Genomic DNA, 13,805 nt, shown 5'->3' on the forward strand with positions numbered 1-13,805 from the left:
AGATTTTGAAGGAAGGAATGAAATGTGTACATAAAATATACTGAAAGAAAAGGTTAGTCTTAACTTATTATCTAATTTACCCTTATTGAGCACTTATTTTTTTCAGATTACTGCAGTAGAAATATCAAATTAATACAAGAGGATAAAGCATAATCTAAATTTTGGTCTTCGTTAATTCTGTTGCGGTGAGTGTTTTTTCTATTTTATTATTTTATTTTGTTGAAAGTATGTTTTTAAATTAGTTCAGTAAACTTTCATAGTTAACGATTGAATAACCCCAATTTTCTTCGATCACAATAATTGTCAGTAAAAGAGACAAGTTTATAGAAAGTTACTGCAATATTTGCCCAGTTACATATTTCCAAAATATTGCTTTTCATTGATTTCAATTTATCAAAAATTTAAAAATTTCGAATATTTTGAATATGTTAGCCCGTGGTATTCAAGACTTTAAAAGGCTTATTTGGTTATTTACTTCAAGAAATCCCTCTTCAAAGAGTAAAAATTGAAGAGATTTGATGAAATCTACATTATGATGATCCTAATTCTTCTACACCCAATTTTTTAAATGTGGCATTTTTTGCAATAGGGTGTTGCATTGTTGTTCAAAAATATTTTTTATCCTGATTTTCGGAAAAACAAAGACACCCAATTTTTTAAGCTCAAATGAACTGTCACAATGCATTTTACTTTACTTAAAAAATATTGGTTGGATTTGAATCTTCTTAATCCTTGAATGAATCCCTTATTTTTCAATTAATCAAATGTAGAAAAGAAAATGTTCTTTGGTGTCTTTTGTTAAAAAAATCCTTAATTAACAGAAAGTGTTTGGATAAATTCTTTATTTTAATTTTTTCAAAAATTATTCAATTTTAATCAACTTAAGCTTTTTTTTTACCAAAATTAACTCTGAAGTAAATATCTGAAATATTAAACAACAGTGAATCGAAACTATTCATAAAACTAATTGACATTATTTAGAAGTCTAATCATTTTGTGAACAAATTATCAAAAACATAATAAAACGTTCCTACGTGATTACGAACAATAGCACACTTCTAAAGTAAAGAAAAACATACACCCTTGAAACAATAGGTACAGCTACCATTTGGATAAAAAATGCAAAATGTTTTGCCATTGAATTCCAAATAAATGGTAACAGGTTAAAGTGGAAAAAAAATTCCTAGAAGAAACTTAAACTGTGATAAAAATGAACCCAAAAAAACTGTGTAAAAAAATAGTTTTTACTATGGGAAAAAATTCTCTGTAATGTTTTATTGAAATCTGTGTCCCCAGGTACACAATAACAATAGTAGTTTTTCAAAAAAATTTCCAACAAAATTGAAGTTAAATGTATATCGTTGAGTTTTTGTTGCTGACCCAAAATTGTCACATCAATATAAATTAAGTTTTGATATTTTGTACTTTTTTTACATTACATGCTTTTGTGTTTCGACATAGTTCAGGCTTTACATTTTGAATTAGAAGAAATTAAGTTTGAAAAAATTGTCTTCCGTAATATTTAAAAAATGTTTTTCAAAAAATTCTCACCTGCCAACTTACGAATAAGTTAAGTAAACACAATTATTATTAGTTAATCTAGTAAAATTTTTATAATTTGCAATGTAAAACTTCCATTACTATGTTCAATTTTGTAATACCTATCTAATACACAAAAAGTATCAATTTGCACTGCCTGTTTACAATGCAAACAAATCCCATATCTGGATATTGGAAATTAACAATAATTTTGAAAAAACCGACAACTGCAGGATAACGAAAAACACAACCGATCAATCTGGTGGTAATAAGTATTCTCTTTTATTCAAATTAAATCTACTCTACTCTATAACTATATCTTATCTCTATTTTACAAATACATTTACATCTACTTAAATTATCTTATCACTAGTTTTCTTAGGATTCTAAACTAAAAATAAGTGTACAAATAGATAACGACGCAAGATACGATACATCCCTTTATTACAGCCATATTGCTCACAGATGTGTGTCATAAAACACAATCTCTGAGTAATTACGGTTATGTTTGCAAGGGATCAAAGTGACCTAGCGTCGCTATTTATTTGTTCTTCCAAATTATCTAAAGATAATTGAACATACTCCCGCCATTGGCATCATTGAAAATGTGGCAATTTAATGGTGTTAGGGTTATGCTGATCTTCAGAAACGTCGTCGTTGGAAATTGGTAGAATTATTGTGGTAGGATTCGCTTTTATGACGATGCTGTATGCCGCAAGTGGTGCTTCTGCAGGATATATCAACTGGATACAACGATTTGAGATTGTTCACCAGTATCTTCAAGAGTTGTTTCATCCTATTTTAATTTTACTTCAAGGAGGCACCGTGATGTCTTCATATGCCGTTTTTGCGAGAGTCCTTGACTTCATATGCTAAAAACGGTGTCACCATTTTCTTCTTTCAGAACTCAATCCGATTGCTAGGATATGCAAGTGCTAACATCTGGTTGCCAATGGTACATCGATCGGGATTTGAATAGTCGATAAATAAGACCCTTGTCAATATTTATATCCAACATTCTTCATCGTCGTTTATTTACCATTTAAACTCGTCATTATATCGATCAAGGGTGATTAAGTCTTTTAAGCAAGTGTGGTATTACTGGAAAATTGGGAGCAAACCAAGGTCATCATCTCTTGAACATTCGTCTTTACTGGATTCGAATTTTATCAGTATGTAAATCCTAGATGATTCTATCAAATACTCCACTGCACTCACTGGTGATATCACATCAGCATACAATTTCACTGAATCAACCATTTAACTCTTGTAGTTATACCAATTCCATAGTCCATAGTAGTTGTTTTTTGGTCCGTCCAATGCTTCCTTCGGTTCGACGGTAAATTTAGGTGTAATTCTAAGATAATGTTATTATATTTCTTCTTACTATAAAACTTAATAAATAATGCCAGTTTACAATTTTTACAATATTTAAATTCAAGCAATTTTTAGGTAAAGTCTATAAATTCTTCAATTATTCAAGATATTACAATGAATTAGACCGATTTTTTTTTACATTTTGAACCTGTTTGGAACATGAACTTAGGAAACCAAAATACTTATAAATTTTTATAAAAACACGAAATACCTACATGAATTTATTGTTCTTAACATGTACTATATCAATGAAATCATAAACAAGATATTTTTCTTAAACATTATAATATGTTATACAAATTTAAATGTTTTGTTTGACATATTTTAATTTCTTTTTCAAATAACTATACAACTTTTTATAATTAATTGGATATTATATTGTTCAGTTAATTTATTTATTTTATTATTATTTATTTATTTATAAATGCGAGATATATTTTTCAGTTATAGATATACTAATTGTTTTGTAACCTTCCTAGGAAAAGGACGAGCAATGTACTTGAATTTGTCGAAGTCCCATTGCTTGTCCTTGCGTCTAGTGTGGGATAGAGGCCAATTTAGCCAAAGATATTCTTTGATTCCCTGCCACTTTCCCAGGGCATAGGTATAAATAATTTTTTGAAATGAATTAGTTTCATTTAAATAAAACGACAAAGTGTCATTAATTTTATTAAAATTAAAGATTCCTTTTAAATCTTTTGGAATCAGACTTAACCATCTTGATTTGTGATGGTTCATATTTAAATAATTGCCTTGAGGATGCAAGGTAACTATGAACTTTCCTGTTTCAAGTTCAATGCTTCTACACTGCGCTTGGGATCCTGAAAAGTGGAAATGTATATTAATACATGATTTAAAATAAACAATGAACATTCTCTGGAAGCCTGAAATTAAAATAAGTATTTTGAAAGTTAGAAAAACACCTTTAATAAAATTATTAAAATTATTTTGAGGACATACTCGTATTCCTACTTTATTGTTCGATTTATTAGTACAATATTTTCCACGTATAGTAAGCCATTTTATAATTTTAAGATAAAGGAAAGATTTCTTATTTAAAATCACAACAAGCAAATAACGATTATCGTACAACAATAATTTCCATTCCATAATGATTTCCTTGGACATACCAAAATATTGTTTAGAAATCTTGACAGAATACGTAGGAAGATCTTCATTTATTTTCGAATAAAAAAGGTTAGTGTAAGAAAGACTTTTTAAGCAGTATTTCAAAACACCAACTCTTGTAAAATTGGAGATTTCAATGTTTATTTTATGTTTTAAATTTATTTTAAATAAAAATTGAAGGTTTTGATCAATATTATCAAAAAAATACTCTTTAAAAACATCATATTTTGTTTTCAGCATTTTACTGTGTTTATTTTTAAATAATCCCTTGCGTACATTTACTTTTGAAATTGGAACACTTACGATTTTCTTCACTTTTTGTTCCTCGGAATCCTTGAATTCCTTGATCGTACAATTACTCAGGGAATTAATAAATGTTCCTATTAATTTTAGAGTTTGATTTTCCAATGGAACATTAACTATAAAATCTTGTTCATCAGAACTTAAGCAACTAGAACCTATTTCTACTGCTGATGGGTAAGCAATCCCATCAAGTTCGTTTTCATTATATATCAGATTTAATTCTGAAATTTGTAGATCTTGAGTCTCACTTGGATTACCAAAGATCATACTTTGTTTTGTTTTAGAACAAATCAATAGGGAATCTACCCTTTCGACCTTTTCAATTTCTTCCTTATCGGAATCTTCATAGTTCGAAATCGGTAGAACTTTAATTTCGATTGGATCACTAAGGATCCTGTTTACTTCATTACTGAAAATTGGCGTTTCATTCACCAAAGGACCATCAAGGGTCACATCATGTTCCTCCGCTTTGGAAGATACAAGTTTTGTATTAGTTTGAAGATTCACGTCATGTTGTTCTTCGTAAGAACATGCTTCGCTCGAAAATAAGTGCTCTGCTTCAAATGACGAATCACTAAGGATAATCTCAGTTTCCGTACTAGGAACCTTTTTTTCTGCATGAAGCAAAGTATTGTGATTGCCATTGCAAATATCACAAGAACCTTCGCCACAACTTTTGCTTAAATGTTTGCCTTTCAAACATTTAAAACAAAGTTTATTTGCGATTAACTTCTTCAACTTTTTCTTGTAGCTCAATTTAATAAATTTGGCACATTGATGAGTGAAATGAATGGAATCACATCCCATATCGCAATTATCGATTGAAGGTAAAGATGCCTTTAAAATAGGCTTTTTTTCTTGATGGGCTTTTAAAACTTGAGATAAGCTATCTTCCAAAGGAACCTTTTTCCTTTGAACTTCTGCAATATTTGAGAGCTTGGTTTGGCGGGTTTCGAAAACAAAACGCTTTTCTTCTGTAGCTTTTTCAGGATTTCTCAAGTCAAAATCATTTTCTACTGACTCTTGAGAAGAACACTCTACAAGGGGTTTCCACAACATACATTCTTCTCGAACATTCGAGAGTTGCGTTTTGGAACCAAACGTAAAGTTTGTATTTTCACAATCTTCATTTGAAGCTGTGTCTGAAGTTTCTATAGAAGGGCAATTTAATGCAAAATTCCCGCTTCTTTTACCAAAGGTACAGTTTCTCAGTAATGGCCCTTGAGGTGCAATTTCCTCTAAAGGAACTAGTTTCCTTTTTTCTTCTCGCATATATGAGAGATATGTATCTGAAATACTTAGGATGTTTCTAAAAGAAGAATAATCCCCAACTGAATTAGTAAGAATTCTTTCGGATTTTTTAATTAAAAATTTGAGGTGTTCTGTTGTCTCACCCTCCGATCCAGTTTCTGACACATATTCATCAGATAACTGTTCGGCGCAATCTCTTGCCCTAAGAAGAGAACTTAAGCCTTCAGTGCCTGTTAGGAAGTCCTCCAAAACTTCCTCAAAGTTTTTAATGGCTCGTTTGAACCTACTAATCACTTTGCTCGACACCTTACTTATTTTTGAAGCCTCATTTAATTTACTCCAAAGGTTCTTACCCGATTGTATATTGTTTCTTACCTTTGCAGCGCAGTTCGTCCTAAGGTATTGCATGTTACCACTGGCTCGTAAGTCTGAGTCGGTTTCCTCAAACAGCCAATCCCAGTGGTCCAGTTGTAGTTTCCATTCAGTTAATTGCTTCCTTCTCTCCTCAAGGCTGGCCTCAAGCATTTCCCTTTTTAAGCTTAAAATATGTTGCCCGATAATATATTGGATTTTTACAAGAGACATATTTTTAATTTATACGCGGAACACTTGGAGAAGAAAGAAACAAAACACAAACTTATAAGGACTTGTTCCTTATTAAACTTCGACTACACGCACTTTAGAACATTTTTTTTTTATTAATATTGTGTGCTCGATACAACACTAGGGGTCACCATGAAAAAACCGACAACTGCAGGATAACGAAAAACACAACCGATCAATCTGGTGGTAATAAGTATTCTCTTTTATTCAAATTAAATCTACTCTACTCTATAACTATATCTTATCTCTATTTTACAAATACATTTACATCTACTTAAATTATCTTATCACTAGTTTTCTTAGGATTCTAAACTAAAAATAAGTGTACAAATAGATAACGACGCAAGATACGATACATCCCTTTATTACAGCCATATTGCTCACAGATGTGTGTCATAAAACACAATCTCTGAGTAATTACGGTTATGTTTGCAAGGGATCAAAGTGACCTAGCGTCGCTATTTATTTGTTCTTCCAAATTATCTAAAGATAATTGAACAAATTTTTTGCTATATCAATACTGATGTGCTGAATTATATACTAATTATCAGCACTTGACCTACTCCTGCATCAGAAACCATTTGTAGCTTAATTCGATTCCCATTCATTGTCCCAATTAATTGGTCATAATTTAATTTGAAATTTTTGAAAACATTAAGGAAGGTACATAATACCCAAGTGCCTAGTACAATTTGTTTTTTTTTTTGCTGATAGGACCAAGTAGTTAACAATGGACTAGGTTTTCAGTTTATTGAAAAAAAAAAACATGAAGTTTACAGAAAAATAAATTAAACAGAAATAATTGCTGTTATTTCTAAATACAAAATCAATCAGTTCCTGCCTTCACATTCTTGTAGATGAAAACACAAAAAAAAAAAATTAATGTATTTTCTTTTTGTGATAAACACGTTTTTAAATAGAAATGTGAGAAGTCTAATGTCGTATGAAAGGAATGAATGAAAGGAATGAATGAAAAAGATAAACAAAAAAATATCAAGTTCAAGGGCAATTCTGTAATCGTTTCATTGTGTGCGTTATTCAGTATTAGTTTACTCTTGTTCTATAGAAATGGTTTGCATAACAAGGGTTTTTACGTAAACGAGAGTACAGCAAGAAAAAAAAAAGTTTAAAGTTACTTACATTTAATATTTTTTTTTTTTTGCTAAACAAATTAATTCATGAATTTCATATTTACCTGTTTCATTTTTAAAAAATTCCAAAAAGAGTCAAAAACTAAACCTTAAAAATAATTACATAAAATTAAGACAAATAGGTATCTTTCAAAAACTCCATACATTTCAATTAAATAATACTGAAATTAGTGTTATAAAATACAAACTACCAAAAATGTAATAAAACAAGTAGGTCAATTACTATCTCACATCTAACTGCTTTTTATGACCCATTTAAAAGAACGAACACTAAAACATTCAATTAAAATTTTGGACATTTTCATTAACCTCAAATGTGAAATCTAAGGAAGGCAAACTAGTCTCAACATAACGCATAAGATTCCTATCTGCGACAGGTTTTTAAAAAATCTTTTTTTTTTAGTGCATTTTCCATTACAAAAAAAAAAAAAAATTTATTGCATATAAAAAATATTTGCATTAAAAAAGAATATTTATTGCAACTGAAAAAAATTTTAGACTGAATATAAAATTTTTATTGCAAATAAAAATATTTTGATTTAAAAAATATTTTATTGCAAATAAAAAGTTTTCTGCATTGAAAAAAAAATTCGATGTAAAATCTGTGCGTTAAATATTTTTTTTTAAATATTCGTTGAATTTGTTATAACTTTAGCTATGAGTTAAAAAAAATTTTTTTCGCCTATTTTTAATTTTGAAATCGATTATTTCAAAAACTATTGGTTATAACACATTGATTTCAAAATAAGAATCAAATGTACAATTTTGCCTTTCGGAAATGGTATAATTTATTACTGTATGTGTTGCCGTTGTTTTTTAATAACTTTTTTTTTATTTTGATAATTTTTTTTTTAGAAAACTGCCCCTCCCACCTAAACGGGGGGAGGAAAACCCCCCTTCCAAAGAAAAAAATGTTTGTAATGAACTCCTCTACAAAAACCCGTTATCAAATCCTGGCGCCCAGGTTATCCTACTACGTGCCAAAACAACATTTTTGTTCTATACCTAAAAGTTCGAACTTCTGTATCTGGGTTGAAATCGTAAAATTTTTTTTTCTAAGCCAATTTTAAATTGATTTTGAAAAAAAAATACCTCGTTTGATTTGGAAATAAATTTTATTTTAGAATATATTTTTAAAACAGCATGTTGTTGTAAAAATATATACTTTAATTTGATGTCGAAGTTGGGTAAATGACGAAAAAAATTGAATTTTTGAACTTTGACAGCTTATAAATTCTAGGTGGTTTAATCGAGTTACATGTTTTATACATTGTTGAAAAGGTATATATATCTCCTATCAGAAACTGTAAGAAAATTTTTGTTTTTTGCCCCTAACTTCAGATTTTGGGGGTGTTAGGGACTTTTTAAATACCGTTTCGTAATCAGTGCGACTAGCTCTACAAAACGTGATAGGTCTCCGCCCGCGTATATTTTAAAACCTCATTTTTGTAACACCGTGTGATTATACCTACTTTCTGATAAAAGAAATGGTATAGATAAGCTTATTAATAAATTGCAGATTACCTCCTTTTGAGCAAATCATCAAAAAGTAGATAATATCGTATAGGTATGTATCTAATCTATTCGCAAATTTAACTGAATATCACGACTTAGTTTGTGAGTCATCAAAATTTTTTTTTTTCAATATTCTCACATAGTTCATTTATTACCAGAGCAGAGTTTAACTTTCTGCAGAATTTTTCACAAATTTTTGACTTCCGTATGACTTGGTTCGGTTAGACTGATATTTCCACAAACGAATTGTACCTAATTGCTATTGAATAAACTTAATAATTTGTTTAGTTAAGTTACCAATCTTTTATAAAATAAGCTAAAAGGGTTGTACAAATTCGTCCTACCTCTTTTTTCTTTAAATACAATTGCCTATAAGTATTTTATATATTTATCAAATCCACATCAATGCCATAAACCAATTTTGCAGGTGAGAGAAATTTGCACCTTCCAAATATATTATTTCAACTAAGATCGCATGCATGCCTTTTGTTAAAACTGTACCAAGAAAAACCAAAAACAGGACCAAATACCTAACATAACTTCTAACAAACAAAAACCATTTACAACTTTTATTTTCGTCTGTTTCTATAAATAAAAAAAATTCAAGAAGTTTACAAAAGCAAACATCACTTTCATTTTTCAAATTTATCTTGTTTTCAGTGCTTATGCCTTTCCCTTACTCATATGCACACTGCACACACACTCAAGCCTAGCTGAAGAAATACCAAAACCTACATATAAATAAATATCTTTATCCCGCTGTATCTTAAAGTAAAATAAAGTTTTCCCAGAAACCTAGATATATTTTTTTTTTTTGCCTGTGTTTTTAACTATGTCAGTGTGAAAACCCATTTATCATTCTAATCGTTCAAGCCTACACCCCTGCCTGAGACTATGGGACTTACAAGTAAACTCAAGCCTGTATATGTATTTTTATATTGTTTATTTCCTATCTATAAGCTATTTTTTCAATTTTCTCTTTCGTTCCTTATCCTTGATAATAAAACTAAACAATCAAATATCTAGAAAAACACGCACAGTATGTTTCCATTTTTTTTTTTTTTTATTTTTTTCTAAAGTGCAATTTAAGACCATAAAGCCGAAGTCCGTTTCATTTTTTTTTTCTTGTAAGCTGGGGAAAACTAAGAAATGAAAAACTACCTGAACTTCTTGTACACTTGAGATGAATCAGAAAATTTTTAAGATATGCTTTATTGTGGTGCATTAGTGTACTGTAAACATTTATGTGAGTGTGTTTGTGTGTTAGATTCCTTGCACATAAGAAAATCAACAAAAGATGTTCAAAATGTTTTGTTTCCTTCAATTTCAACTCGAGGGTTTTTCCCATTATAGGTATCAAAAGATTTTATATTTTCAGAATGTTCACATAAATAAACTTTCTTTGAAATAGAAAAAAAAATCGTTGAAGTTATTTTCGATCATGTACGTGTGTATTTCCGAATTCCAAAAAATAAAGGAAAAAGGGCTGGAATAATTGCGATTCCTTGATTGACACACTGATCTTTTTAAAAACAATCTGTTGACTATGTCGATATATTCTATACAAAAATGCAACAACTATCAATCTTTAATCAACACCCGCTTTTCCTTAAACAACAAAAAAAAAGACAATAAACGATTGATGCCATCCTACAACAGGATCATTTCGTTCCAAAATTAGTTTTATTATTTATGTATTTAAGCTGCATTGACGACCTTGCCCTTGTGCCACATTTTTTCGTTAACGAAAATGATAATGAGAAACTATATTTTGGTTATATCATGCAGTGATTTACCCTATGAACTCTAAAAAAAATATGGATACATAATATACATACAATATGGAAAGTTTTATGTAATTCAACGGAAAAAAATTTGCATTAAAAAAATGTTTTATTTAAACTGAAAAAAATATTTGCAATAAAAAAAAAACAGCTAAAATATTTGCATTAAAAAAAAGTTATTGCAACTTATAAATATTTGCATTGAAAATAAAATTTTTATTGTAAATAAAATATTAAAAAATAAATTGTATTGTAAATACAAAATTTTCTGCATTGAAAAAAAAAATCAATTCAAAATTCACAAAATGTGTGCATTAAATATTTTTTTTTAATGTTCGTCGAATTTCTTACAATTTTGACTATTTGCTATGTCAACTATAACATTGAACCAAATGTATGGTCAAGATTGTAAGAAATACTAAGATTATTAAAAAAGAATTTATTTAATGTACCTACGCATTTGCATTGTTTTTTTTTTTTCAATGCAGATAATTTTTTATTAGCAATAAAATTTTTTTTTTTAATGCAAAATATTTTTACTTGTAATACAAAATATTTTTACTTCTAATATAATACAAATTTTATTTTCAAAGCAAACTTGCAATAACATTTATTTATATGCAAAATATTTTTAGTAGCAATAGCTAAATCTTTTGTTTTAATGCAAAATATTTTTAGTTGCAATAAATATTTTTTTTTAATGCAAATATTTTTCAGTTGTAATAAATTTTTTTTTTAATACAAATTTTTATTTGGTTGCAATAAATATTTTTCTTTTAATTTTAAATGCATTTTTTTTTTCAATTAAAATTTTTTAACAGACCAGTCCTTGGCTGTAAATGGAAATTGTACTTTGCAGTACTGCTGTTAATAAACTTTTATGAACTGTAGGTTAGTTTTACTTTGTAAAAATATCAATATCTCAAGATTATTAAATTTTTCAATTTTTAATTTTTAAAATAATTTAATATTTTGAAGATATAAAACTAAAATATGAATTTAAAAAAAAAAGTTGTAATAAAATTAAGTCGAAAAAAATATTACAAATTAAATTTTTTTCTCTTAAAATGTCAGCTTTAAATATCAATAAATCTTCGGATGTGTTAGTGCATCCAATACAATTTTCGTAAGCTACTTTGTGTGTTTTTTTTTTAAGTTTGTTTAATGCTATGCAAAAAACACTTAATGTTGCTGTTTCAAAAATTTTGTAAAAAATAAAATCGCAAATTCATATAAGTCATTCAAGTTTTTTATGGAAGCTTGTTTTCTTTTTAGTTTTTTCATGAATCCTTGTTACCTCAACTTTAATCTTATTTACAAATAAATATAGCCAATTTTCTATCATAGAAGCAAAATGTTCCCCAATTTGTAATTTTGGCCTTATTTCCGATCATCAATTTTTCCAGTTAAAATAATTATAATTATAAAATTCAATAAAATAAGCCTTGAGAAACTTACAAATACAGTAAAAGGGGAATTATTAGCTAAAATATACGACTTTTTGTATACTAGGTAATTCAACTTGTTGCTACCCCTGCAATTTTATTTTTTGCCTGTATTGTTTTTACCTGCCATTTAAGTTCCAACCTACCCTATGAATAAATGTATAAAAATAATCTACAAATAATAAAAAAAAAATCTTTTATGACCCGCATAAATCTGCCTGTCCCCGTTACACACATACACTGCATGAACTAGGTACAGGATGTTGGTTTTCTATTTTTATATTCTCATTTGGGATTATGATCTTTCAATAGATGCACTTACACAAACTAACAAATCAACAATACATTTAAAAAAAAAATGTAATTGCCTCTGTATATGTGTAGAAAGGGATTTCATGCACTTTATACCATAAATATAGCATGGATGCAAGCAGATGTTGTCTAGGATTAAAGGAAAACAAATGCATAGGCATTTCACAATTTTAAAAAGTATAATTCTCAAGTTAATACAACAACAAAGAAAATAGAACCTTTCGAAGCTAGTTTTTTTTTTTTTTGGGTAAATTTTCGTGGGTTATCGATGAGAACTTAGTATTGTTTGTGTGGGCTTCGGTGATATGGTGCAGTGATTCAATGTAGCGCGGATAGTTTTCATTAAAGTTTTAGAAAAGCTTAAACTTAATTTTAAACTTATTGTTTATTTCAAATATATTTGTGGTGTCTTAAGAAAAATTTAAAATTATATTTATATTTTATGGAATTGTGAAACAAGTTGTGAAGTTTAAAGCTAAATAAAGTTTATGCTTGTGTATTTTTTTAAATTTAAACAAAGTAAAATTTTAATTAGATTAACCTTTCAACTTGTTAAAATTTTTCTTTCATAAACTTTGAACAATTTTCTTTGCAAAATAGCAGTGGAAGTGCAAAATACCCAACTTTTTTTTTTATTTCAAATCAATTGATTAAAGTTTTTAAAAGCTGCAGAAATAATAAATTTTTTGTTAATATTCCCTTAGTGAAATTACAAAAAAAAAAATAAGTGTAACAAAAAGTATTAAAGTCATTTACGAAATTAAAATTATTCAAAAAGTTTTATTTTAATTTATAATAATTTATTATAAAATTTAATTTGAACTTTTAAATGATTAATAGGAGGGTTTAAAATTTTTAATTGTATTCTTTGTTTGTTTTTTTTCTAGAAACTCAGCTTGGTAACCATATTTTGAAGAAAAAATTGTGCAATATTTTGTGAGCAAATAAATTTTGAAAACAACGATTAATCGTGATACGCAAATTTTGCGTCTTTTTTCGCTAATAGTTGCAGAAATAATATTTTCTTTTATTTTCTGGATATTTTCTACAAAATGATAAATAAGTCAAGTTTTCCAACAGCTTTGGAAGTGCGCATTTACAGGAAACATTTCAGATATATTTTGACTTCCCTCAATTTTTCCACAATTGTAGTTCAAATCATAACCTCGCAGTTTTTGGTAATCCAACCAATAAACTCAAAGGATAAACTAACTAACTCTATTTGCTTTATAGAAATATATTTCTAAAAAAAAGTACGATACTAGCTTTTCCGAATTAGCATCTATACTAATCCTAAGTTTTTTCAAATCTAATAGATTTAAAAGATTATCTTACGAATGAACAACATTAAATTGCACACATTTTCATGAAACTATTGCAAACATGTGCAACATATT

Source organism: Episyrphus balteatus, chromosome 1, assembly GCF_945859705.1.
Source record: "Episyrphus balteatus chromosome 1, idEpiBalt1.1, whole genome shotgun sequence".
In the NCBI taxonomy this organism is placed as follows: domain Eukaryota; kingdom Metazoa; phylum Arthropoda; class Insecta; order Diptera; family Syrphidae; genus Episyrphus; species Episyrphus balteatus.